Source organism: Amblyomma americanum, chromosome 10 (genome assembly GCF_052857255.1).
Source record: "Amblyomma americanum isolate KBUSLIRL-KWMA chromosome 10, ASM5285725v1, whole genome shotgun sequence".
NCBI classification, from domain to species: Eukaryota; Metazoa; Arthropoda; class Arachnida; order Ixodida; family Ixodidae; genus Amblyomma; species Amblyomma americanum.
In genome coordinates, this window is record NC_135506.1 from 53,221,232 (window position 1) to 53,246,823 (window position 25,592).

General features: G+C 44.4%; 1 long non-coding RNA gene across 2 annotated transcripts; it reads left to right on the plus strand.

Annotated features, from left to right (window-relative positions):
* Window positions 1–1,056: 1,056 nt before the first annotated feature.
* Window positions 1,057–24,421, plus strand: LOC144107130 (uncharacterized). Of its 2 annotated transcripts, none has more exons than XR_013309223.1 (4): window positions 1,057–1,283; window positions 6,488–6,635; window positions 11,379–11,593; window positions 19,769–24,421. It is a non-coding gene; the product is annotated as an uncharacterized LOC144107130 (long non-coding RNA). The 2 variants fall into 2 exon arrangements; XR_013309224.1 differs by having other exon boundaries at window positions 20,119–24,421.
* Window positions 24,422–25,592: the final 1,171 nt, after the last annotated feature.

The window sequence follows — 25,592 nt, forward strand, 5'->3', positions numbered from 1 at the left end:
CGCCATTTCCTTTCCCCAAAAACCAATACAAAAAAAAGCATCGCACAAAGAGCTATCCGCGGCGCGTGCATACAATGACCGCGCGCTTTACAACCACACCTGCGGCAGTTGTCTCATGCACACGTTCCATTTACACAAACTGCAGCTTTATGCATCTTTGAGCGCGCATTACTGGGCGTATAGTGTACTATAGGAGGGCATAGAGAAACCGATTAGCACTAGTTCGGGCTCAGTTAGTTCCTTCGCGCACTTGTTTCGCGGTCGATCTCAGCTGTTCCACCTTAACGCAGTTCGCAATAAAACCTATTCTAAGCACGCACTTACGGCCATCGCAGGTTTTTGCATTTGTTCCAAACAGCGCAGAGAACGCGTCTTTGGCCCTGAATGATAAGCAATGAAAACGGGCGTTATGCTCACAGCCAGAGCTGAGAGAAAGTACTTAATATTTAAACACTTCGCTTCAATGTTGAATAGAGGTGAGCTAAGTGAATACTCAGAAAAGAAAACGCATGTTTGCTCTGGTAACTCCGCCCCTCGTTATGTGTTTTGCTAAGGCAGTAGCAGACGACAGCGCTCGACCGGAAGCAGGGCTCGTGACCTCCACAAGGGCCATTTTCCACTGCTGACCGAAACTGGTTCAGTTCTGATAACGTTGATGATAATAATAACAATAATAATAATAATAATAATAATAATAATAATAATAATAATAATAATAATAATAATAGTAATATTTTCCTCCATAAAAACGCAGCCGCCGCGGTCGGGTTCGAACTCGGGAACTTCGGATCAGTAGCCGAGCGCCCAAACCACTGAGCCACCACGGCGGGTCAGATAACGTTGGTATGTTTTGCGAAAATTTGTATTTTCGCTGACGTAGTTAAGTTTTAGGGCCAAGTCAAGTACAAGCACTCAGTATTCCCGGCACTTAAAGAAACTCGCATACATGCTGGTGCCAGCTTTTTCTCTAGATAACTGTAGATATTTATAGATGCCCTCTGGGTCTTGCTCTGGGTATCATCACTAAAAGCGCTTAAAGTCAATCCAATCCACAGTGTCGGTCAGTCGGGTATGCACTGAACAACAGACCGGTACACACAGAGCGGTCGAGCTTGCAGTTCAGCGCAGGGTACAGTGCAGTTCTCTGTTCGTTCCACGTAAAGGCCGTCGAGGAGCTACTGCTGCAAGGGCGCGAAATCCCATAGGTATGGATATTGTGGAAGTTAACGCATCGATACAGCATGACCGACCTAACAACCCAGCGTGCTTACCTGGAAGACTACGTGAGTACACTTCGAGTGAAGGCTTTGCGCAGCCGTGTGTTTAGGGCCAAAGCGTTGTGGTCCTTTAACGGAATGGAGGTGCTGCGCATTGTGAGAAACGCAGGGATGCTAGTAAGGCTCACGTACGCAAACGCAGTGATCTGTGCTTCGGCAGCGACGCGGGCATTTCTAGAGAGAAGACAGCCTGAGTTGGTGCGGCAGCCCCTGGGCACCCATCGTTCGTCCCCTTACTAGACGGTGCAAGCAGGCCATACGGTGGTCCTCCTTTGAGGCCTGGGAGGTGGTGGAAAAGCTCAGCTTTGAAGTGCACTTCTGGGTGCTCGGGGAGGATATGGCTAGAAGAGAGTGCCAGCGCTGGCGGCCAAGTACAGTATACCTCTGCCTGTGCTTGCGAAAGATGGACTCTTGCTGGAGCGGAGCTAACGCGTGTGAGCTGATAGGGAGTTATAGCATAACGCGGTCTGCTATCGTGAACGCGTGCATAGAGTTTATAAGTATTACTAGAGTGTACTACTTATAGTACACTCTAGCATTACCTTGATGGAAAGCTGGTGCCACCCTCTATGCGAGTTTTTTAAAGGCACCTCATCCACGGGAGAGAATGTTTCACCCCGAGGGGATATAATCGCAAGCAGCCTTATCCAAGCAGTGGATACCACATCGGCTGAAGAAGCAGCTATCGCACTGGCGATATCAAAGAACTGGGAGGTGAAGGTTATGTCCGACTCACAAGCAGCTGTACGCAATTACCTCAGAGGTTGCGTTGGTATCCGTGTGGGGAAATTTTTGCAAACGTCTAACCCTTCGAATGTCCAGATCTTCTGGATGTCAGGGCGCCTCTCAACGACGGGCAATGAGATGGTCAACACAGCTGCTCGAGTTCTCCTTCTCCGAGCATCTGGCAAGCAGCCTCACCCTTACTAAGCTACACAGAAATTATGGAGTACTATGAACTCATAAGAAGGAAATATCCTCTTCCTCACAAAACCCTTAGCAAATTTGAAGAGCACATAATCAGGCGACTACAAACTGATACTCTGCCCAATCCCAAACGGTATCCAGACACATGCGATTCGTCCTGCCTCTTCCATGGAGCAGTTGGCACATTCTTTCATACAGTTTGGGAATGTCAAGAAAGCCCAGACTTGGACTGCAATCCCATCCGACATATGAGCGCTGGGAGGCAGCCCTTCATAGCCACAGTCCCCTCGACCAGAAATCGCTTGTTGAGAGGGGCCGGATTATGATGGCGACCAATCAGTTCTCCTACTGAACCCACCCAGTATTTATGCTCTTAATGTTTTTCCTCTTCCTTTACACTCCGCTAGCTTATGGGTGGGGCTTTGACATCACGTCTCCTCTCTGACATCATAATAATAATAATAATAAAAAAATGAGGCTGGTGGCTTGTTTCTGTTTGCCTTTGCCAGCTGCGCAAAACGGCGGAGAAGGGCCGTAGTGCACGCAAGCACTGTGCGCTGCTCTGTGCTTCTCGACATGTACTTGTGCAGTGCTCGGTTTTCTTGTTTTCCCAAAGTGAAGATTGGTGAGCAAGCTCAGGAAAACCACATGCATGGCTGCTGTGCAGTAATGTGTCCCTTTTTTTTTTCTCCCTGCCTGAAGGCTTGGCATGAGGCATGATGTTAGGCGGAGCAGTGATATTGATAATGATCTCTAAATGTCCAGGACACTCATATTTAGCAGCTGGCGCTGCGCATCACGCATTGCTTTGTGAGTGCTAGTCAGGTGGTATTACGGTTGTTGCAATGCGAATGCGTTGGTGCATTCTACACTTCTGCGTCCCGTTTTTCAATGTAGTTGCATTTGTGTGCATCCGCGGTGGCACAGCATCGTTGCATTCACTCAGCATTGTGGCACTCACCTGAATAAATTAAAGGTTAATTTAAAGCAATGAAGGGCGGTTCTTTTGATGATGTGTGATAGCACAGCTTGCATAGGGCAAGTACAACTGGGAGCAGCCTTGCGCCCCTAGTCATTACAAGTAATGTCAAGGCATACGTAGTTCTACGAAATGCTTCAGTCGCTGGTATGCAGAATGTGTAAATTTTCTCACATGCATAGATTTGATAAGGAGGTTGTGTGGGATATAGCGTTTGCTGACTTGAGCTGTGCTTCACAAAAATAAAACAGTTTGGAAAGAAAAAATAGTGTTATATAGCATTAGAATTGGTTGCTATAAAATTCAAAGAACAAAACTTTAATCGCTATAATTTAAAAACTATGCTGCTGTGAATATTCTGCCACAAGTGTGGGGCGGTAAATGTTAACTGAGTCTCTAAGGGAAACGGCGGTCGTCAAGATTGCTTTAATTTTGTGGGTGGGTACATGCCAGGTATCACAGAAACAGCTGTGATTAACACATATTTTATTCATGCAGTAGTGTTGTAGTGTAGAAACAGAACAAAATTGGAGAAACATAAACTCTGTTTATTGCAGTAACAACTATAACAGCTAACGCCATTATTTGTGCGTAAAGACAATAGTAACCAAATACTGCACAGGGGAAAAAAAAAAATTATCACACAACGAGGTTGATTCAAAATCAAAAGTAAAATATTTGATACTATGAATGGTTAAGTGCAGGAACAAAGAAAGCAAATGATGGCAAGTTGACATGCACCGCCTGATTGCACAAAGCGAGATACTGATATCGCAAAAGTGCGAGAAAGTAAATGCAGGAATAAGCAAAAATTACAGGAGCACAAAAAGCAATAGGATACCGTACAAGCTGTGTCCACTTGGAAACATTGCCATAAACTTTCTTTTCCCCATAGGATGTTCTACAGTCACACGTACACAGCCGTAGTATGCCACTGAGCGTGCATGTGGTCACAGGACCAAGAAATTTAAAAGTTGACAAAGTAGTACACAAGATCTGAAAGTGCAACGTACGCATGCCCACAATTACCGATAGGTTGAAGGCACAACAAGGTTAATTTCCTCGCTGCCTATGAGCATGGCCTCTCACTGAGGGAAGGGTGCAATATTCAGGTTGTACTAGGAAGTGCACAGCATAACCTTCAGTCTACTATAACCACAGCGCCACGACAAGGAACGCTCCTTGCCGCGGTGCTGAGTTTATAGTTGAACAATGTACCAACTAGGTCAACTCTCCATTTACCTTTCAGTCTGTGGATGCATATTTAAACTGCCATGTAATTGGGGCTTTTATTATTTTCCTTATTCCAAAAAAATATAACAAGAGCCCAGTCAGCCCTTTAACACTGCCTCATGAAAACAGATAATGCACATATTGGAGTGATCAACATCACAAGCATTTCCTTTGAATTCAGGGGTATGATATAGCAGTTATTTCAACGTGATCTCCACTTTAGTGGCCACTTTACAAGTTGAGACCCTCTATTGAGTACTTTCTGACCCATGTAATGTGGTGCATTTTCACATTGCTTTTGTCATCTCATTTGCTTGCTGACAGAAAAGGGTCAACATCGGCATTTCTACGCAAGTCCTCAGCACGCTTGCCAACACGACCTCTAGTGCGTCAGTACTCACTGCTCGTTCTTGCTGGCAATAGAGGTCTTGTTTTTGCTTTGACCTTTTTTTTCTGCAAAGGATGTGGCCTTTGACAGGAGCAACCTTTTGTAGGAGAATTTCAGATATTTAAGGCACTTGATGAAGGAATCGATGCGCTTGAAGCAGCACTAGCTGCCTCAAGCTTCTCATTAGCGTTGCCCAAAGCCAAAGAATCAGTGCAGTAGTAGAGAAGGCTAGTAAACTTCTCTGCAAGGCTTTGCGCTTTTTTTCGCTCAATTTTTAGCTGGTTGGAGGAGCGTGAAGCTATAGTGAGCACTGATGCTTCATCCTCATTACTATCTTCTCGTTGGTTATTCTCCTCGTGGTCTACTTCAGTGCCTGGTTTGGAAGCAGTGTTCATTTCTGCTACAGCTATAAATGGATTATTCAAATAGCTCCAGGTAATTGTTGGAATGAGTTTTCTGTTAGCTGGAAAACTGCACAGAAGTGTTTGCAAGGAAATTTAGTCACTTTGAAGTACATGCACGTACATGCACGAGAGTTGTGGAGCCCACATCACAGTTGTGCACACATTAATCATATGCTTGGATTGGAGACAGGGCGACGGCAGCACTTCCCAGAATTATATGCATTTAAAATACCAATGCACCCTTTGTTGTTTTTAGGTGATGACCGCATGTCTTCATTGGATAGGGTTTGTAAATTTTAACTCATTCAAGCAAGGGCTGTTGCTGAGGCTGCCTGGCCTCGTCTTTTATAAGTAACGACTGTTACCACACTTTTTAGGCACTATACACCACTTTAGGCCATTCCACCTGACTTACACACCTTCTCGACGCACTATAACCATGTCCATACTCATTACTCTTGGGCTCTGTACGCACGGTGATAATTTTAACGTGTGCCATATTTTAGCTTGAGCCGACCAAAAATCTTGTGTTCGGTGCTCTTTGGCCTTAGATGCCCTTGCGCCGAAAAAACCCAGCTTCACCAGGCTTCCAAACTCTTCAGGCAGCACTGGAACCTGCCCCGTTTTATTAATTAAAAGACTAGCGTATAAAACTGGGATGCAGACAGAGAAGGAGACAAGACGAGCGCTAAACATCAACTCATCCTGTCTCCTTCTCTGTCTCCGTCCCAGTTTTATGCGCTAGTCTTTTAATTAATGATGACACACCAACTAGCCCAGCTTTCCGCATTGATGCCCCGCTTTCTTTCCTGATGCGTTTTGCAATTCCCCCCGAGAACTTTGGGCCCTTCACGTTCCTGTCAGCTTTTGTGCAGTAAATTCCTGGAAAGAGAATTGCATTAGAAGAAAGGTTATGGCTAGAGAAAATGTATTTTTTTTTTCCAACTCACCTTCTCACAGTAATTGAAGTCCTCTTTCCAACAGTCTATTCATTGCGTATTGCCGTGACATTGTTGCCTGCCTGCTTTCCTCAATGGAATATGCACTTTGTTTGGTGTTGTCTGGTGTTTGCTATCATGTGCTCTTCATGTTCAAGGACTGTTGCCACAAAAGAATGCCTGTTGTGGGGGATCTTTGGGAATTGGGAGTTTTGGTTCAATGCAAATAGAAGTTTTCTTTGAATAATTACAAAATGAATATTTTGAATACTGGCGCACAAAAAAAAGCTTGAACAGCATAATAAGCATTTTCAAAATCATGTTTTTTTTCAAACACGCAGGCGATTACATGAAAAAAAGGAAGACTGTATTGAAGCTTCGCCAAACTCATTGAAGCTGTGTCGACTTTCTGCTAAAGTTGCCATTGGAAATTGGAGGAGTCGACCTGCATACAGTGCCAATGTATTTATGGGAAGTGAGACCAGTATGGTAATTGTGGCCTCCGAGTGCTGCTCTTAACTGCGATTGCGTTGTTGCACAGCGGTGACTCTTATCACACCTACTAGCCTGTGTCAGGTGTCGGAAAAGGGCACCCGTTTTTATGTGTCTTGTGCTAGCGGCCCTTTGTGCTCGTGCCATCATGCTTGGTTAGCCGGTTTCAAGCAGAGAAGAGCGGCTGCGGCAGCTGCAGTAGACTCGTCTTGCGGCAGTGTGGGCACAGACGTCGACAGGTACAGATCTGGGTGCCGCGCTGTTGTTCCTGCTCAGTCTACTGCCATGTGCATGTGGAGACTAGCTCTGGCATAGGCGTGGGCATGCAGGCATGTGCCACTACGCGTAGGAGGTGTCCATGGATTCGGGGCTCTAGCTGTATGTGCGCTGCGGTACCTTCTCTGAGGAGCTCTGCTGAACTGAAACGTGAAGCAAGTGTTTCAGAAATGTTATTTGCTTGAGACAAATACTTCGATAATTCAAATACCGAACACAAACATTCGGATCAAAGCAACATTGCTTTTGCGGGGAGGGTCAAGACTCTTAACTTAAAAATGTCCGTAATAAATTTTACAATTCTATGAACCAAATACTGAATAGTTCACTGTTCAGCCAAATATTCAAAATTATCAAATATTCGCACACCCCTACCTTTGCTGCATTGTCCGCCTCACTACCTCCAAAGTGCACCCAGATGTTTGGCTGAAACAGAACAGTGCATGTTGCCTAAATCCAGCACATGCAGTGTAATCAGCTTTTTTTTTTTTGCATCTGAATTATTGCTGGCATTTAAACTCTTCAGCGAACACTACAGTTAATCTCGCTGCTCTGCTGTTTGCTTTGGCAATTGTAGTGAATGCTTTTGGCTTGAAATAGTTTTTTCTGTTTATGTGGGAAATGGCTAGAAAAGGAAAGGAAGTCCTGGTTTGACATTGGAGCATTACCATTTGGTGCCAAACGCAAAACCACAAACAATGGGGGATATGGGCTGGGCATTGTTAAAAGCATAGAAAGCTTGAAGTAAGATATTATATGAAGAACGCCCGAGAAAATTGGATGATAACCAATGGACACCTAAGATATTTAAATACTTATACAGAAAGAGCATTGACTCACAGTGGCTGAAAAGGACTAGGAAGCTAACCAATACGTATGCAGGAAACAAGTATAGAGAAGTAAAGAACTTTAAACGATAGGTAAAAAGTGAAGGTAAAAACTGGATTGATACAATGGAAACGAATCAGACTGCACAACAATATATCAATTCTGAACAGGCAGTTCAGGAAGTAATTGTTCTATGATAACTCAAGGGGCAGAGCCCTACTGTCTGAAGTTAGATCTAGGTGCCTTAGAACACGAAGCTACAAAAAGAAATTTAGCCAACAAGATGACACGTGCAGTGTTTGGTAAATCGTAGAAGTAATTGAACATCTTATGCTCGAATGTAGTGGTATTCATCCGAATGTCAATGCAGGCACGGTCACTCTTCCTGAGGAAGCCGCCGCGGTGGCTCAGTGGTCATAGCGCTGGGTTGCTGACCCGAAAGATGCGGGTTCGATCCCGGCCGCGTCTGTCAAATTTCGATAGAGGCGAAGTTCTAGAGGCCCATGTACTGTGCGATGTCGTCCGGAGCCCTTCACTACGGTGTCCCTCATAGCCTGCATCACTTTGGGGCATTAAACCCCCTAAACCTAAGCCTAAACTCTCTGAGGCCCTAATTTTATAACAGTGGTCATGGCGATGTACGGGAGAAGTCAGAAAAAGCAATAGGAAGATTGGTGACTCAGAAGCAGAGAGATGGCATAAAGTTATAAGTGCAGGAATAAGAATTGTATTGAAAGAAAATGGCAAAAAATATAGGTTGGTTTATTACACCATTAACTGCTAAAGAAGTATGAATAAAAAAAACGAGCCGAGCATGGTTAAACTCCCCCCCCCCCCCCCCCCCCCTCCTTTTCAAAGGGGACGATCCTATCTTCCATCCATCCATTATCCGTTTACTCTTAGTTTTTTCAGGTTCGAAGCCCATTTCATCGCATTATTAGTGAAGTCGTCTCCTCTGCACCAGTCTGAATTACTCATTGCCAGGACATTGTTACCTTCCTTCTCTCTTTACTGCAGTGCACCTTGTTCGCAATTGTCTCTGCATTTGCTATCGCGTGCTGTACACGTTCATGCCGCAATGTGTGCACTCGTTGTATGGCTGCTTGCCCATATAGATTCTCGGGTGTTTTTTGTGAGGTCTCCTTTAGTCTTGATGCTCTGTGTGGTCCTTGTGGAGAAGCCAACTTTTGGATGACCTTTGGCCATTGAGGCAAAGTGCGCGGCACGCACTGGTGGAAGAGTGTTGCAGCGAACGCGGAAAAAAAAGCACAGACCACAGAGAAGACAGTGAATGAACCATGAGGATCAGATCAGGGAAGAGATAGATAGAAGGGTACATGGGAACAGAACTGTGCAGCATGAAACATGAAGGCCGCTGCTGTGCGATAGGCTTCCTGCAGAATATTGCAGATTCTTTGTTCTGAATTAACGGAATTTAAAATTTTTGTCCACAGAAAATTAGACACCTTAATTATAATAGACTGCATGTATCTTTTGGTTCTTTTCTTATGTACGCGTTTTGATTGTGAGTCAGTACCAAGAACAGTCGTTTTTGCAGCAGGTGTTTGCTAGGAGTACTCTGCTCTAAGTTGGCTAAAGTGGCTTTGTGCTACTGGCAGCTAACGAGGAATATTTTTCACTCTCAAACAAAAATACGATCTCCAGTTAGTTTATACGAAGCAGAGAGGAAAAAAATATGACAACCCATCGTGAAAAGGATCTCCTTCTGATGTTTGAGCATCATATCGGTTTTGTTTCCATATGTGTGTGAATATGTAAATAGTGCAACATAAAAGCCACTTTTCTACGCAATGACAAATCCTAATGCCAAGCTCTGAGAGTAATCCTCTTGTTGCAGCGCTTCTCAAACATTTGCCATCTTTTGGTGTTTTGCTTCTTTTGTTACCTGTGCCCAGTGCTCTGTCCACTTCTGATCAATAGCTGATACAAGCGAGAGAAGCGAGGCAGATGTTTTGCAGCTTCTGCGTGCTCTGTATTTGTGTGTAGTGAATGATTTTGCTTAGGTTTTTCTTCTTTTTTTTGATAATGCATACCATTTGTTAATTTCAAAAGAGGGTGTTGTTCTGACTTCTTTGTGATGCCCATGCACTGTTTGGTGTCAGTGTCCTACATGCAGGTGGATTAGCCTATTGAACCGAATGACTGCTCTAAGCATGTGATGATTGTGAACAAACAGTGCTAAGCTAGAAAGCGGCGAGGAGGTGATGCTTTCTGGTCTGTAAAGGCATGTAAGCTAGCAGAGCAATACCTCAAATCGTACAGCTGCTTTGTTTATCCAACAATACCATCATCACGTACTCCTAGCTTCCCTACTTGGTTGGTTTTCAACTTTGACTGAGTGTAATTCACACTCAGCAGCCAGCTGGTTATGCCTTGCATGTCAAGAATATTGATTTTTTTTTTTCATTGAAAACTGAATTTCAAAAACTTAATTCTGCTTACTTTTATTGTTTTTTTTTTCCTATTTAAACTGGAAAGTCTAACCACTATATGTAGCTGCCTTTAAAGGTGCACTAAAGAGGAAGCTGAACTAGTCTTTTTACCACGGGAACTCTTATCTAACGTTCCGGGCATCCTTAGAAAGTTCGAATTGTCGCCCTGTGCGGCCGATTGCCCTAATTAAATCGGATTAAACGTCCCGGCTCCCGCCTTTTTCTTTAACTCAACGTGGTAGGTAGGAGGAGTCAACCAACGCGTCGGCCAGTCCCTTGGCAGCTTGTCAATCTGCCATCAGCGTAGTGATACATAAATCAGAGTCCTCGTGTATTTTTATTCCCGTGGGCCTGATTTGCGGCTATATTATCAGTGACTGAAACTGTTTATTCACAAAAACACAAAAAACTAAATAAATGCGAAAGCAAAGCTGCCACTAGACTGGCTGAAAGGCACTCCACACTTTGGTTGACTCGCCTACCTACCGTGTTGAGTTCAAAAAAGGGCGGGAGCCGGGACGCTTAATCCGATTTAATTAGGGCAATCGGCCACACAGGACAATAATTAGAGCTTCTAAGAAAGCGCGGAACATGTAGATAGAGTTCCCGCGGTAAAAAGTCAATTTCAGATTCCTCTTTAGTGCACCTTTAATGCTGGAGCCATAAATTTGATGCATTTGGAGCACATAGAATGGCTACATGATTCAAAAAGGCACTTTTGACTTGCAAAATGAATCTTCTGAGATGTGGTTTATGGTTTTTTAACTTTTTAGATAATAAAGCTGATGGCAAGATGAAAGATGAGATGGAGGGTGTTGGATGCGCTGTTGTTTCCACTTTCATTTTTGAACAAAAGTGATCAGAAGTCAGGCAGTGGCTCAGGATATTTACAAATTTTTTGGCAACTACAATTTCAACAGTTTTTTTATGATAAGCCATTTGTGACATCATACTGATAAATGCTTGCCACCTTCGTAGTTGATATTTTTCATGGCTGAGTTGACTTAATGTCTGGCTAGCTTAGTTTTGCAGCAGATATTCCAGTAGTGTTACAAACCCTGAATAGATGTATTCTCATTGTGCATTAACTCTTCTTGGGAGATCGACAGGCAGTCATTCATGCCCTAGAATGTATCGCTTGCGTTTAAATTTAAAGAAACATAAGCTTTCTTCCATTCTGCAGGCTTGTTCACAACTCGGACCAGGAGCGACTCACCGCAGCAGCAAAAATCACTAACCGGAGAATGGAAATACCTGTGCCTTGAGTGCAACTATTTTAACAACTAACCACACCAACCTCAAGAACACACAGAGGCGAGAAGCCGCACGAGTGCTCTCATTGCAGCAAGAGCTTTGCGAGAAGCGACCATCTGGCACAGCACATACATGTCCACACAGGTGAGAGGCCGTACAAGTACAACCTGTGTCCCATGGCCTTTGCAGACAGTGTGAGCGTACGTCGTCATGTGCAAACCCACAAGCATGAAAAACCATTCATGTGCCACTTTTGCTTCAAGGCCTTTGTGAGCAGGTCAGGTCGGACATATCATGAACTCAATACTCACCGATAGGCATCCACTCTACCATAAAGCCATGGCGTGTTCTGCCAGTATTGAATGGTGGCAGTGCACGTCTGCAGCAGTGCGAGTCTTACCGAACTTCTGATCCAGCAAAGACAAGAGGCCACTTCAAAGCTATATCCATATTTTGTCAGCCCAATGGTTAATACATCTGCAATGATGCTACCCTAGTGTCAAATGTACCAAACTGTGCCAGACCAGACAAGCTGCGACAAAAATTGAGAACATTGCTCTGAACTGCTCTAAACTCTGTTTTCAAATTGGGCAGCACCATGTTCTTGCTATCCTGGCATATATAACCTTAGTTGTTGAAGCGGTTCCAACTTAAGGTTTATTGAAACCCATTTATAAAGAACATTACCCTCACATGGCATTTGTTCCCTATGTCCCAAAGTTACTAGTCAATGGACTATTTAAAATTAATGTTGCAATGCGGATTTCCATGGCGCACTTTTCATGCCATCTAAGCCACATTCGGTTGGGCAAAATTTTGTCATTCATTTTCGATGTGTTGCTCATTTCTCTTCCACTTAGAAAATACAAGTAGCAAAGTAGCATATGCATTGAGACGGAAGCTGACAGACTTCCTCAGACTTGTGTGTCACTAGTGGCACTGACAAGCGCACTCCAATGCAGAATGATACTGAGGCGCTTCCCATGATTCAGTTGAAGCTCAATGACCACTGTGAAATACAACTTGGTATTTCTGTGTTTTAAAGGGACACTGAGGAGAAACCTATCAAATTTTTTTTGTTAGCAATATTTGATAGTTCCGCATTTCATGGCTTTGTTGCCGCTTGTCCGGGAGCGAAAGATGCATTTATTTCAAAGAAATTTGGATTCGAAGTTGAAAAATTTTTTCCCGCCGCTTCGATTCAAACTCGAGAACTCTTATGACGACATGGAGAACTCTTATGACGACACAGAACGGAGCGATGTGAAACGTGACATGAACGGAGACTCCGTGATTTCTGGCGGCTATCGGTGCGGTCTAGCAGCTGCCGAAATGAAAGCCACCGCCGCCGCACGTTGAAGGCATCGATGGGGGGTCGCTACCATCGCTTCGTTTACGTTTGCACCGGCGTCTTGCCAGCGTTACGATGGATCCCGTTCCCGAACCCGACGACGTAGTTCTCGCAAAAACTCCGGCCTGCATTTCAGCGACCTCAGCCCCACAGAGCGTGCGATGCTTTTGAGGGAGCACAGTTAGGTTAGGTGCCGACGGGTGGTTTCCCCCTTCCTCAGAGAGCAGCCGTTGCAAACTAAATATAACCCCAGTGCGAGGAGTCGCAAGGGGCCAGGACAAGGTCGGCGGCTTGCGCCCATCGGAGGCTGGCCGGGGCTTTGGGGCCAACGGATTGTGATTCCTTGAACGGCGCGGTTGCACGGCGCATCAGGCGGCGTCGAGGTCTCCCACGGTTGCAAGGGCCAAGTTGTTTATTTTTTGCCACAAAAAACAAATGGGTGCTCAAGGGCGGTCACGTTTAAAGTCGGCGGCTTGAAACTAAAGCCGGCGCACGACGCTTCAACGGCTTCCGCTAGATCCAACGGGTCCACTGGATCTGGCTCTCTCGCCCACTGGCATGTACCTTCAGATATGTGCTGTGAATGGATTAAATTATCCGAGCTCGAAAAGAACAGCTCCGCCCAACTACCGCAGCTATTGAATACAACGCGCACCTCGCTGCGGAGCCAAATCAGTATGGCCAGGCCGGCGGCGGCTGGCGCACTCGGCGCGAAACAGACATGCTCCAAGTCTCCCCGCCAGTGCAGTCAGAGTGCGCCGAAGCCGCCGAACGCGTCGGCGGTCAAGCGCAGTTGGAGTATAGAGGGTCTCGCTTTGACCGACGCAACTTCGCCGTGCAGCGCGCGCACGCGCCTCGCCGCAGCATAAACGCGCCTTAACAGCCTGAGCTTACCGCTACCCAACGTATTCGGCGGCGGCATCCATGGGAGCCACAGAAACCCCCCGCCCACTCACTGAATAAAAGGAAAGAAGTCCTGTGCCGCGGTTCGGAATCGAGCCAGGGCCTTCGGCGTTTGAGGTGGAGACGCTGCCACTCCGCCACGACGGCTCCAGTTACAGCCGTCAATAAAGGCGCATCTAGTGAATGCACTCTTCTGGTGCAGAAATCTCCGCGCTTTCGCTACGTATATCCTGGCCTAACAGACCTCGGCCATCAGTAATTTTTCTGAACTGCCTGGTACCTTGTCTTTCGTCCCTAATAAAGGATTTCCGTTAAGTAGTTTGAAGTTGACTGGCACAGCCGGGAATGTTTCTCCGGGCAAGCGTGCGAACACAGAAGTGCTGCCTTGTACGATCAACGACCATCGTGCCATCATAGCTTTTCATCGACCGTGGCGATCATCTGACAAGCCTTAACAGGCTCCTTCAAAGGTTAACTAGCACTTGAAGCGGAACTTGGAGTTCCTCTGCTGTTTGGCGCTTGTAAATCGAGGCGCGTCAAAAACAAAACCACGGGGCACGCAAAGCTCATAGACGCGAAGCGCCATAACAAATCGAAACTCTCCTGGCCGCCTGTGGCGCCGCCAAGCATCGGTTTTCTTTGCTTCCAACATTCAAGTTGTCTTTTACCTGCCTTCCTTGTGTGATAAAAGTGCACTATTAGTTTTAAAACAAAACTTACTTCAATATTGATCTGCGCAAATTACCTTTGTTAGCCTCAGAGATTCGCGACACCATGTAGGATGGAAAATTCCTCCAAGGTGGCATCTCTTGTCCTATGGTGTCACCGCGCTTGTACTTGCGAGATTGGCCTGTGGTGGCGACACCTGTATTTTGGTTCTTGCTATTTTCTACCTTACAAGAGCTTTGTTTTCAGTAAGAGCGGCGTTTTTGTGATCAGGAGCTAGTAATCTATCGATACAAGCCAACTTCAATTTCTCCTCAGTGTCCCTTTAAGAGAGCTGTAAATTAGGGAAGGACAAGAAACGCTGACAATGCATTAATGTATCCATGTGCGTTGCATCCATCCTGCGAGATTCGCACCCAACTCGAGGTAACTTCAAACTAAGCTCGAAGTGTCTGGGAAACTGAATTGCTGAGCTCGAGTGGAGGATTTTTTTCCACTTTATGTCACATATGCATAATGACTATCATTTTCACATTGTACTTGGAAAATTTTTGACAGTCATGTATGTTCTTGGTGAAGACCGTGGCCGTGCGGCATGTTCCCACATACGTGTTTCTGACGCCTGCGTCCTGGTTGCAGCCAAGCACCACATCCAGAGGCATTCCTTCTATCCAAGACTTAGGGCCGTAATGTGCTTTCTAACTGTCGCGTTGACCTCGTTTGTACTAGGCCAGTGTTCATTATAAAGGCACAGCTGTATGGAATTGCTGCATTCGCACTTCACCGTTAATTTAAGTTATGCAACATCACGATTCCAGTACTCTGTCATTCATTTATGGCATTTGTATTGGTATTTGTATTTACACACTATTTATTAGACCACATTCTATGATCACATAAAAAAATTTTTTTTCACTGCTTCATGCAAAATCACTGTCTTGCTCAATTTGTAATGGTGACCTCATGGATTATGAAGTAAAGATGCACAGACTGATTAGTTGATCAAATTACTGAAGTTTTGGTGTTTTTTTTTCTTTGGTGCCTTCCTTCTTAGTAGCAGTATTAGAAAAAGTGGTTTTCTTGCCCCCAAAGGGTGGAGACTTTTGTCTGAAGCCCATTAGCTACTGAAATATGGCTTGCCTGGTCGATAAGCCTTCGCTGGTCATCCAGGTCTGTGCTTGGCTCGCAATTTCGTCAGTGCTGGAAGACAAATGTTCAGCGTGCCAGCAAAATGCTTGGGCACAAACTGCAGTACGTGGCGCCGCCTAGTACTGTTTCTTTCCTTTCTTTTTTTCTACTATGGTAGTTGAACTTGGGAACTGTGCAGTGGCAACAGCATACTCTAGTGGAAAAGCAGAGAGCTCGCTCTATTTGAGTATTCGTTTGATGCAGCTGTTCATTACCGAATGAACACTTTAACGCTCTCTTCTTTAAAAGGATCTTGCTGCTGCTACTTTTTGAGTAGGTATACTACTTGTGCGACTTCGACGCCCATCCTGTTTGTGCCTCTAGCATTGGTTGGTTTTGTGTAAAGATTTAAATGTGACAGTCAGTATTTGTACTTGGTTCGTGTACACAGGCTTCTTGAAGAATAACTGAATTTGTCTGGCTTTTTTAGTCAACGAAACTAAACTAAACTCAGTGGCAAGCCTCTTTGTTTATATATTTTTTAAATTGCATTATCTGCTTGTGAAGTCGGTGGTGTGACCTTTGGTGGCATCATGATGTGACCTCTGGGTTGGAGCTATTGACTTGTAGGGTCGTTTCAGGATTCAGCCATCAAAATTCACAGCTCACGATGATGCTCTGTCAAGCCTAGAAAAGACTGGGAAAAAGAACATCACTCGCAAAAAGGTTAATAAGAGAAAAGAAAACAAGTTTGCCGGGGGGAGGGGGGGTCTTCTTGGCAAGGGCTTGCATAGGACACCGAATGACGTAAGGCTGGGCCTGCAGTGCGAGTACAGCCATATAAAACACTTGTAGTTTCATAAGGCAAGGTAGATGCTGAAATGACTGCTCTATGAGGTGTTGCAAGCCATTTCCGCTGCCACTTCTACTGATCTAGCGCCAGGGGTGCACAGCAGCCCAGTGAGCGATGTAGCGATGCCCAGGGAGTCCTCATTGTAATGGTCTACAGGGGCACTACTGGTAACCCAATATGGCTGCTGTGCCACTTTGGTGGCTCAGTGGTTATGGCGCTCGGCTGCTGACCCGAAAGGCGTGGGTTCGATCCTGGCCGCGGCAGTTGAATTTTGATGAACGCAAAATTCTAGAGGCCACAGTGTGATGTGCATTGTTAGTGTGCATTAAAAACCCCAGGTGGTCAAAATTTCCAGAGCCCTTCACTACGGCATCCCTCATAGCCCGAGCCGCTTTGGGATATCAAACCCCATAAACCAACCAACCAACCAGTATTGCTGCCCTTGAGGGGCTCTGGCAGCCACCATGAAGTTGGTGTGTGTACATTTGCTCCCTTTTGGATACTCATGTCCATAATGCTTGCACAGCATAAGAACCAGCTTACTGTTGGCTGCAATATATCCCACGTTAGAGTTGAGCAAGTCACTAGTTTGTTTTCTTTTGTAGAAAGCTAAGAGGTGATAAACTTAGGCTGGCCACATTATATGCTTTGGGGTGACAGTGTGGTCGTGCTCAGTGCGAGATCTGCGCATTCAGGCATCAGAATAGTGGCAAGAACCATGTGCATGCTTATTGGGTCAGTGCAGTTTTCAACCTTTTTAAGTAAAACGACCGAGTCCTTGCTTGAAGTGCACAGCATTTGCGACGGAAATAAGAAATTCTTTAATATTAGAAATTGGGAAGAAAAAGCACTTTCTGTGGTTGATGTCAAGTGTTGGACCTTAGTAAAGCAGCTTGCTACTGGGCCTACACGCTCCAATGTTCGGTGGCGGCTATGTGCGTGAGTAAATTTTGGCACACCTGGTGCCAAAATTACTGAGCATGCCGGTCATAATAGAACAAATTTGTTCTTTGCACCGTTTGCATGGTGCAGCTCTGGTTTTAAAACCACAATGTTGCTGTCCAGATGCAGACTAGGGTGTAAATTCTTGTCCCCATTCTGGGTCTGCGCTAGTGGTCTTGGAACTACGGTTCGCTTTGCAAAACATGAAAGGGTCATATTGTTGAGAGTGGGCAAAGAACAGAAAAGAGGATTCATTTGCAACCACTGCTAGCGCACGCTTTGAAGCTGTCTTGATTGTATTTGTATGTAAATTTATGCAAAATTTTTCCCTTGCTTGATGACATATTATGCTAGGCAGGAAGCACTGCAAGCACTTTTTACTGACATGCTCTTATTTGGTCATAGGTATTAGCGACTTTGTGGCACAAGCTGCCATTGTTTGGCATCCATACTGCATGGAGCATGCAAAGGTGATGCCTAAACTGCTCCCAAAGGGTCACAAAACCACCTGTAATACTGCTTGACCGCTTGCATGCTGCACCCCTCAAGAGAGACTCCAGCAGGACAGTCTCTCTCTGCACTCTCGCATAGGCTTCATTACTGGTGTGCCAATGTGCAATTTCATTAGTGGCTCTCACTCGAAACAAACACACTGGCTGCAGATTACTATCTAATTTGTGGTATGCTGCAAATACAGTCACTCCTGTATTACCTGGTCCTTGCAAGCATGGTAATGCACCTAAAGACATCAGCATTGGCTTTCAAGCTTTTCTATGTGCAGAGAACATGTTAAAAATGAAAGGTGCAGCACATGTGAACAAAGCAGCACCTGAGTGCTCTTTATCATTGTCGCACTATGCCCTCGTCGAGTGTTCCAGAGGGCGCTGTGTGGCAGTGCCTCCGTTCTTGAAAATCATGAATACTGAATCGTGCCATATTGAAGTGGCTGGATCGAGCGTACAGAACATCTGAAGGGCATGTGCAGAAGGATTATGCGCTTGCGGCATGTTCTAGAAATTGATAATGAACAACTATAGTTAGAACAGTAACTTTGTCAGGAACCAGCTGTTACAAGTAGGATTTTTAAAACACCCATTTGCATCAAGCATTGCAGCTTCTGGCTATGAGGGCTGTTGTGTTCTGGATGGCATTGGAATTCTATTATAAGCGTAGCCCTCAGCTGCCTGTGCTGGGAAAGCACTGTAAAGGCAGAAAAGGGAGATAGTACATGAAGCCTTCATATTTGTATTAATTTTTGCAACACTTCATTTATGTTTTACTGACATGCTTTCTTTTGTTTGCATTCGCAGCGTCTCGAAAGCTTTTATTGCCTGTTTTCCACAAAAAAAACCTTGTACAACCTGGCATATCCATCTGGCTCAGGGTTTGATGCTCTGTACTACAGTATGATTTGGACGGAATTACCAAGAATTGCCAATAATTTTTAAGAATAGCATGGATTTAATAGAAATATTTTATGTCTGGAGCTACACGTGAATATCTGCAAAGCTCTACTGAGTGAATTGCCTGTACTTCCAAATTGGACATACTTGGACTGTACAGTCATTTAAGCCTTCCAGCTTTTAGGGAGCACAAGCATTATTAGTTAATGCGTGCCTTGCATCTACTTGCTATTGACAATCCTGGCAGCTGTGGCAGCATATGCCTGGTAACTCATAATGTGCTGAAGACTTGAACGAGGTGGCAGAAAGTATAGCGGTAACAGTTCGTCAGTCCACTAATCATGAGCCGGCTGTTTTTGCCTACAGGGTGTGAAAATGTATGTGCTAGCTGTGGTCCTCCATGAGAGCATGCCTCAATGGTGCCTTGGTCGTCTGCAAGAAAAAAATGGCTGGCGGTTTAGCACTGCTAAGCATGAAACATTGTACGATAGCATGCTACACGACCAAGCAACTTCCATACCATACAGTACCCATTGGGACTGTCACATCATGTGACCATTCAAGTAGCAACACAGTATTTAACTTTCATACCACGTGACCGTTTCTGTAACCACACAGTATGCAAGGCAACTTTCATACCAAGTGATCATTACATTAGCATCACCGTAAGCAAGCCGATTTCTTTAAACTTTAATTTCAAATTTTATTTAAACTTGTAATGCACACAATCATACAGTAGCCACATGACCTTCCCCTAACCACACCATATCTGAGTCATTTCATCTAAAGGTCAAAGGGCGGAGGTCGAGGGTTCAGGGACCCATCGGTTTTTTCTGGATCACTTGTGAAGTAATACCTTTGCACTAAATAACCTGTACCTTATATATGTAGTCACAATTCCTTCACTGGAAATCCCCAGATGCTCTTCCACTGTGCTGTTTGAATCTGCCTTCCAAATGCATGACTGGCACCAAGAATGTACTTGTGGAGAACACGGAGGAATTGAGCACAGCTGCGTTTGAGCATTTGGTTTTTGTTGTTAACATGCTGTATTGCTCTTTTTATTCTCGCAGGCATTGAAGCTCCCACCAGGAAGTTAAAGACGTGCTTGCAGAAAAATGATGCTACAAAATGAATCAAGTTGATATTCATGGTTTGATAGTAGCTTTAAATCATAGTATGGTAAAATAGTGTATGGTGTACCTAAGCACAGTGGGGCATTCCTGTGTTCATCCCTCTGTACCAATGGTATTGCTGTGGCTGTGCACGTGCTCTGCTGCTACAGCTAAGCATGCATCTGTTTCTGCATATTCATGTGTATAAGTGTACATACAGCATTGGGCTTAATCTTCGTTACCATACTACAAGGGACAGTTTCTTATTTTTCTGTCTGTTACTTTTCCATGTCTGTCATCTCTGCTAGCCCGCACCATTACAAGACAAGATTCCATGGAATGAGCCAGTCTTTGTGGTGCTCGTTGGCCCTTCCATGTATTATTATGTTTTTCTTTTGATGATTTTTAAGAAATGGCTGTCTTCCTGATTCATTTTGATTTCCCGATTTCTGTTGTGTAGCGGTGTTCTGGCGTTTTTATTTGCTTACGCCCTGAACTCTTGTGTGCAGATGAATATTTGGGCATCAGTGCATGTGAACGGTCACATAGGCCTGGGCCTTTGCTTGTAAAGTACCTTTTTCTCATAATGTTAACGAGATGTAAACTTTGGTGATGACCGTGTTGTGTGTACCTGTTGTAATAATCGGTCATAATCTGTGTAAAGTAAAGCATTTCTCAGTGCTGTGCTGTCATGATAAGCTTCTCCCAGCGCTTCCCCAACGCTTTTGCTGTCTTCCTTTCGTGGTTGTGTTCACCACCAATGGCTAATTATCAGAATACTTCACCTTAGTATGACAACTCGTGCAGGACATCAAGGTAATGTTTTAGAAGTAGAATTTTGGAGTAGAAAATGAGGCTCTTTTTGTCTTAATATTAAGTGTAAGCATTTTATATTTGAAAAGAATGTTGGAGTTTTCACTCCTTGGGTATATTTTGTATGTGGTGGTCGAAATATATAGTTAGTGATGAGGTCAAGAAAGAAAGGTAATCAAGATAAGAAGCCTTTCTTCATGGGGCCATCCATGCATTAATTTTGTCTTGTGTTGCTGTTTCGTGTCTGTCTTGTGTTGTTGTCGTTGCTGTCTTGTGTTGCTGTTTTCACTAAACAGATGCCCTGCTGATTAGCTGTGGTTATCCTGTAACCCCATCTTTCTCATTATTTTCCACTGTCGTCAAGTGCCCACGTGCTTTGCACTGGGCAAAAGCTTTTCTCTCTGGCGTGGTGCTCCGCTCGTCTGATGTAGAACGTTTGGGAATATTGGTCTTTGACCCCACTTTGTGCAGGGCTCCTTGGTCAAGCTGCCTTTGTACCATTGAAGTCTGTTCATAATCATCATACATTCTTTCCCGGCGCACACACATGTGCCATACTTTGCACAGGGTCTTGGTGTTAATGCAGCTGGTCTTGTACATGAACAATCCGAGATAGCCAAGAGTATTGCCTTTTAGAGGACCTGTTTTCCATAGGGGCAAAATCGGTTTCTTAGGGCTTGTTGCCGGCATCAGTGCTTTGAAACTTGTAGCTAGAAATGCGCTTTTTTTAAGGGCATTTCACACATCTATGCCATTGTGCCTGTTGTTCTGGCACTTCTCCAACACTTGGGCTACTTTCTAATGCCATGGTTTATTTGTTGCCAGTACCCAGTAACCATAATACCTCTCCTTAATGAGAAGAGCAAGTAGCAGAGGAAAGAAATGATTTGCAGCTAATGTGCGCATTGCGTTTGGGAGTGGCAAATTTGACTTTTCTCTTATTTTATTTTTGATAGTACATGAAAAGGACGTCAAGTTTGCGATCTATATTTCGCATTTTATATGTGGCAACAACAAGCCAGTGGTTTTGCCAATGTGGGCACTTTGCAGGTTAATGTACTCCATGTAAGCTGGCCAGTACAGCGCAGCTATATCAATGCTTAACAATCACTCAAAGGATCCACTACTCTTCCTGTCCGAATCCATGCGTTGTATTTGAACTCTTCAGCAGACATTGGAGGTATCCTTTGGCTGTTTGATGTTGCATTCTGCAGTGGCACCAACAAAAAGCTATGACATTCTCCTTTTTTGGTGTGCGAAATGTCTGAAAAGGAAAAATCTATTAGCAAGGTTGGAGCAAAGTCTTGGGTGCCAACAATGTATTTCCTCTGTTTTCTGCTTCTTTTTCAGGTGGGAAACCTATCTTCTGACATTAAGTGGAAATCTCCGTTTTGCTGGTCTGTGAATTGCTCACAGCCAAGCCCTTCTTACTCACTTTCACTCCTCACTCCAGTACAGATCTGTGAAGAGTGCCTTAGCATTAGCTGACTTGCATCACACGTTTGCAGTCTGTTGTGACGATGTTATGCCTGTATTGTCTTCACATTTTACATGATCTATTACGCATATTTATCTCGGCTGTATTCAATGTACCCTTCCAGTAGCAAGAATTGTTCTGCCATGTCCTGTTTATGCTGTTCAAGGTGCACTTTGTTATTGGATGGCAACTGCATACATTTTCACAGAGATGTTTGCACATGCTAAACAATAAATGGATCAGCAGTGCAGTTATATTATCGGTTCTGTTTCGCCACTGTATAATATGAAACATAGAAAATTTTACTAAATTTGATGAATGAATCAATTGGTGACACATTGCTTCAATATTAAGGCCGTTTTTTTTTTTTTTTGTCACCATTGTATTCTTCAGGGGCAGGCTTCTAACACTGTCTGTGCTGTTGGAGCACCACGAGGCTGTCGGCAGAGATTGGATCAAAAGGTTCACAATTTGTGCCTCCGATCAGAGGAGGCTTTACAGCGTATTTGGCTTTAAAATTCAGGGAAATGAAACGGGCCATGTGGCAGTGAAATGAGTATTTTATGCATCCAAAAAAAACACCAGTGCCAGTTATAGCTGCAGGATGCCTGGCTGCAAAGTAATGCAGGTTCAAGAGAGTATGCATATTCTGTAGTCTTCTTTCCCCTAGTGTGCCTATAATAATTTAGTTTGTCATAGTGTGTTGTACTATCGGGGCCAAAATTAACAACCCCCACTCCAAGTTACGAACTGTGTCACATTGCTTGCGGGAATGGCCTGACGATGCACTCCTGGTGCTGAGACTAGCACACTGCACCAATCTCGACACCAGGAGTGCATCGGCAAGTGGCGCTTGCATGCAATGTGGCGTGGTTCGGAATTTGCAGTTACTTTTGACTCCAAAAGTACTTTTTTGGTTAAGCGTATATTAATATTTTACTTGCAAGTCTTTCCGCAAAGCTTTAAGATATTTATTGTTTGGCCAGAATGAACAATGTGCAGTTTTTTGTGGCCTTATGCTGCAGATTTTCGGAGTGAAAAATCTCAAAATTGATAGCTGTGGTGGTAAGATTGAGTTAGGTATGAACTAAACCCTGTTAAAATGGTCATGATTACAACTGATATATTATTTGATGTTGTTAGAACTAATTAGACTATGGGACAGTGATTTTTCTTGTGTTTTTAAACCTATGTTAGGCTTTGTTTATTCTGATTAGCCTTTCTGTTCATGGTGTACCTTCTCATGATTTATGTCTCGTAATTATGCACGTGCAGAAAGGAAAGAGTAACAGTCAAGACGGGTTACATGTAACCGATGTCCATTCCTAATGGCATCTATGACTTTGGGAAATGGAGTTCTCTATTCCATTCTCCTATCTACCCATCTAGATGTTGCCTGTGTGCTTTCATTTCCTCTGCTCAACTCTTAAGTTGGGTACGCATGGTTGAGCACATAAAGAAAAATTGCTAGCCTCAGGTTTGGCTTTGTGACAAAGATTTTGATTTGTGTCTGCTTGTGAAAACAAACCTGTTTTATGTGTCCTCACAGCCCAGTTATAATCAGTGCAGCTTGTGAATATAAGCGAGTGATGTCATTTTCGTTCTGCAAGTCTTGTTTGCGAGACTACGCATTGCCTAAAACACCATGGTTGCATGTCTTGGTTCCAGAACCTAAAGGAAGAAACAGAGTTTGGTAATGAGATCGTGCTCCCAGTGAAACTGTTTCTTGGTAGAGTTGCAGTTGTTCATTGGGTGTAACTGCCTTTATGCTCCCCCTCCTGGGACATTGCAATTGGATGTCTTTGGAGAACTTAGACAGGCTGCAAGTAGGAGCTTTTCACATGTGAAATTATTCTTTTGGATGTCATCACGGTTTTGGAACATCTATGATATGAAGCTCTGACGTAATGCTGTAGGCAGTGTGTGGTTTGCTGTTCACTTTCTTTTTGTCAACTGAAGTGATTAGAAGTCGTGCAGTGTCTCAAAATTTCTAGTTTTTAACCTAGCTACAACATAGCCACAGCATTTCGAGATGATAGGCTTTTTGTGAATTGTTATGCTGATTATAAAGGCATGCCAGCTTTGACCCAGAAAATATTTATTTGAAAATCGAGATCTCTCAAACTTTGACTTGCTCAGTTTCACTCAACATTTGCCAGCTACACAAGACGGTGTGTGTAAAAGTATGCTTATCATGAAATTAACGTTTTGAGATGTAGGCCAGCTCTAATTCGTTTCTCACATTTTACTTAACTCGTGCTTTCTCCTATTGCGCAGGATCTGTAGCAACTCGGACCACCTCTGACGCGCCATCTCAACAAAAATCGAAAATGGGAAGATTCCGTTTTTTTTGCCTCGAGTGTGGCTATTCCACAGATATCAAAACCAGCTTCAAGAACCACCAGAGGACGCACACTGGAGAGCGCCCCTTCATGTGCAGCTATTGCAGTCGAGGCTTTGCAAGGAAGTGCAGCCTGGTAGAGCACCTTCGCATCCACACGGGCGAGAGGCCGTACAAGTGCACACATTGTAGCCACAGCTTTGCAGCAAAGGGTAATCTAGCAGCGCATATTCGTATCCACAAGGGCGAGAAGCCATATAAATGTGCCGTATGTTCCATGGGCTTTGCAGACAGGGCAAACCTAAGGCGTCATGTGCAAGCCCACTATTGTTAAAAACTATCCATGCGGCACTTTTGCTCAAGCACGTTTGCACGCTGAACGGGTCCTAAATTCCATGGGGCCACCGCGGTGGCTCTGCGGATATGGTGCTCAGCTGCTGACCCGAAAGTTTCCGGGTTAGATCTCTGCCGCGGCTGTCGCATTTCGATGGAGGCGGAATGGTACTGGCCCGTATACTGTGCGACGTCAGTGTACGTTGAAGAACCCCAGGTGGTTGAAATTTCCAGAGTCATTCACTATATCGTCCCTCATGACAATGAAAATTGGTTTTTGGGGAAATGAAACAGCGCAGCAATTGTCTCACATCTCGGTGGACACCGGAACCTTAAAAGAAGGGAGAAAGTTGGGAGTGAAAGAAGAAAGAGGTGTCATAGTGGAGGGCTCTGGAATTATTTTGACTGCCTGGAGACCTTTAATGTGCCCTGACATCGCATAGTACACGGGCACATTTGCATTCATCTCCATCAAAACACTGCCGCCATGGCTGGGTTGGTACCCGGGAACTCCCGCTCATTAGCGGTGTGCCCTAACTAGTGAACCACCACAGCACCCTCATAGCCTCAGTCGCTTTGGGACGTTAAACCCTGATAAACCATCGTTTTGATGGAAATAAAGCTATTATTATTATTATTATTATTATTATTATTATTATTATTATTAAATTCCATTAAGAGTCATCATCATCAGCAGCAGCAGCCTGACTATGCCCAATGCAGGGCAAAGGTCTCTCCCTTATCTCTCCACTTATCCCTGTCCTGTGCCAGCTGGGGCCACTGTATCCCCACAAACATCTTAATCTCAGAATTTTATT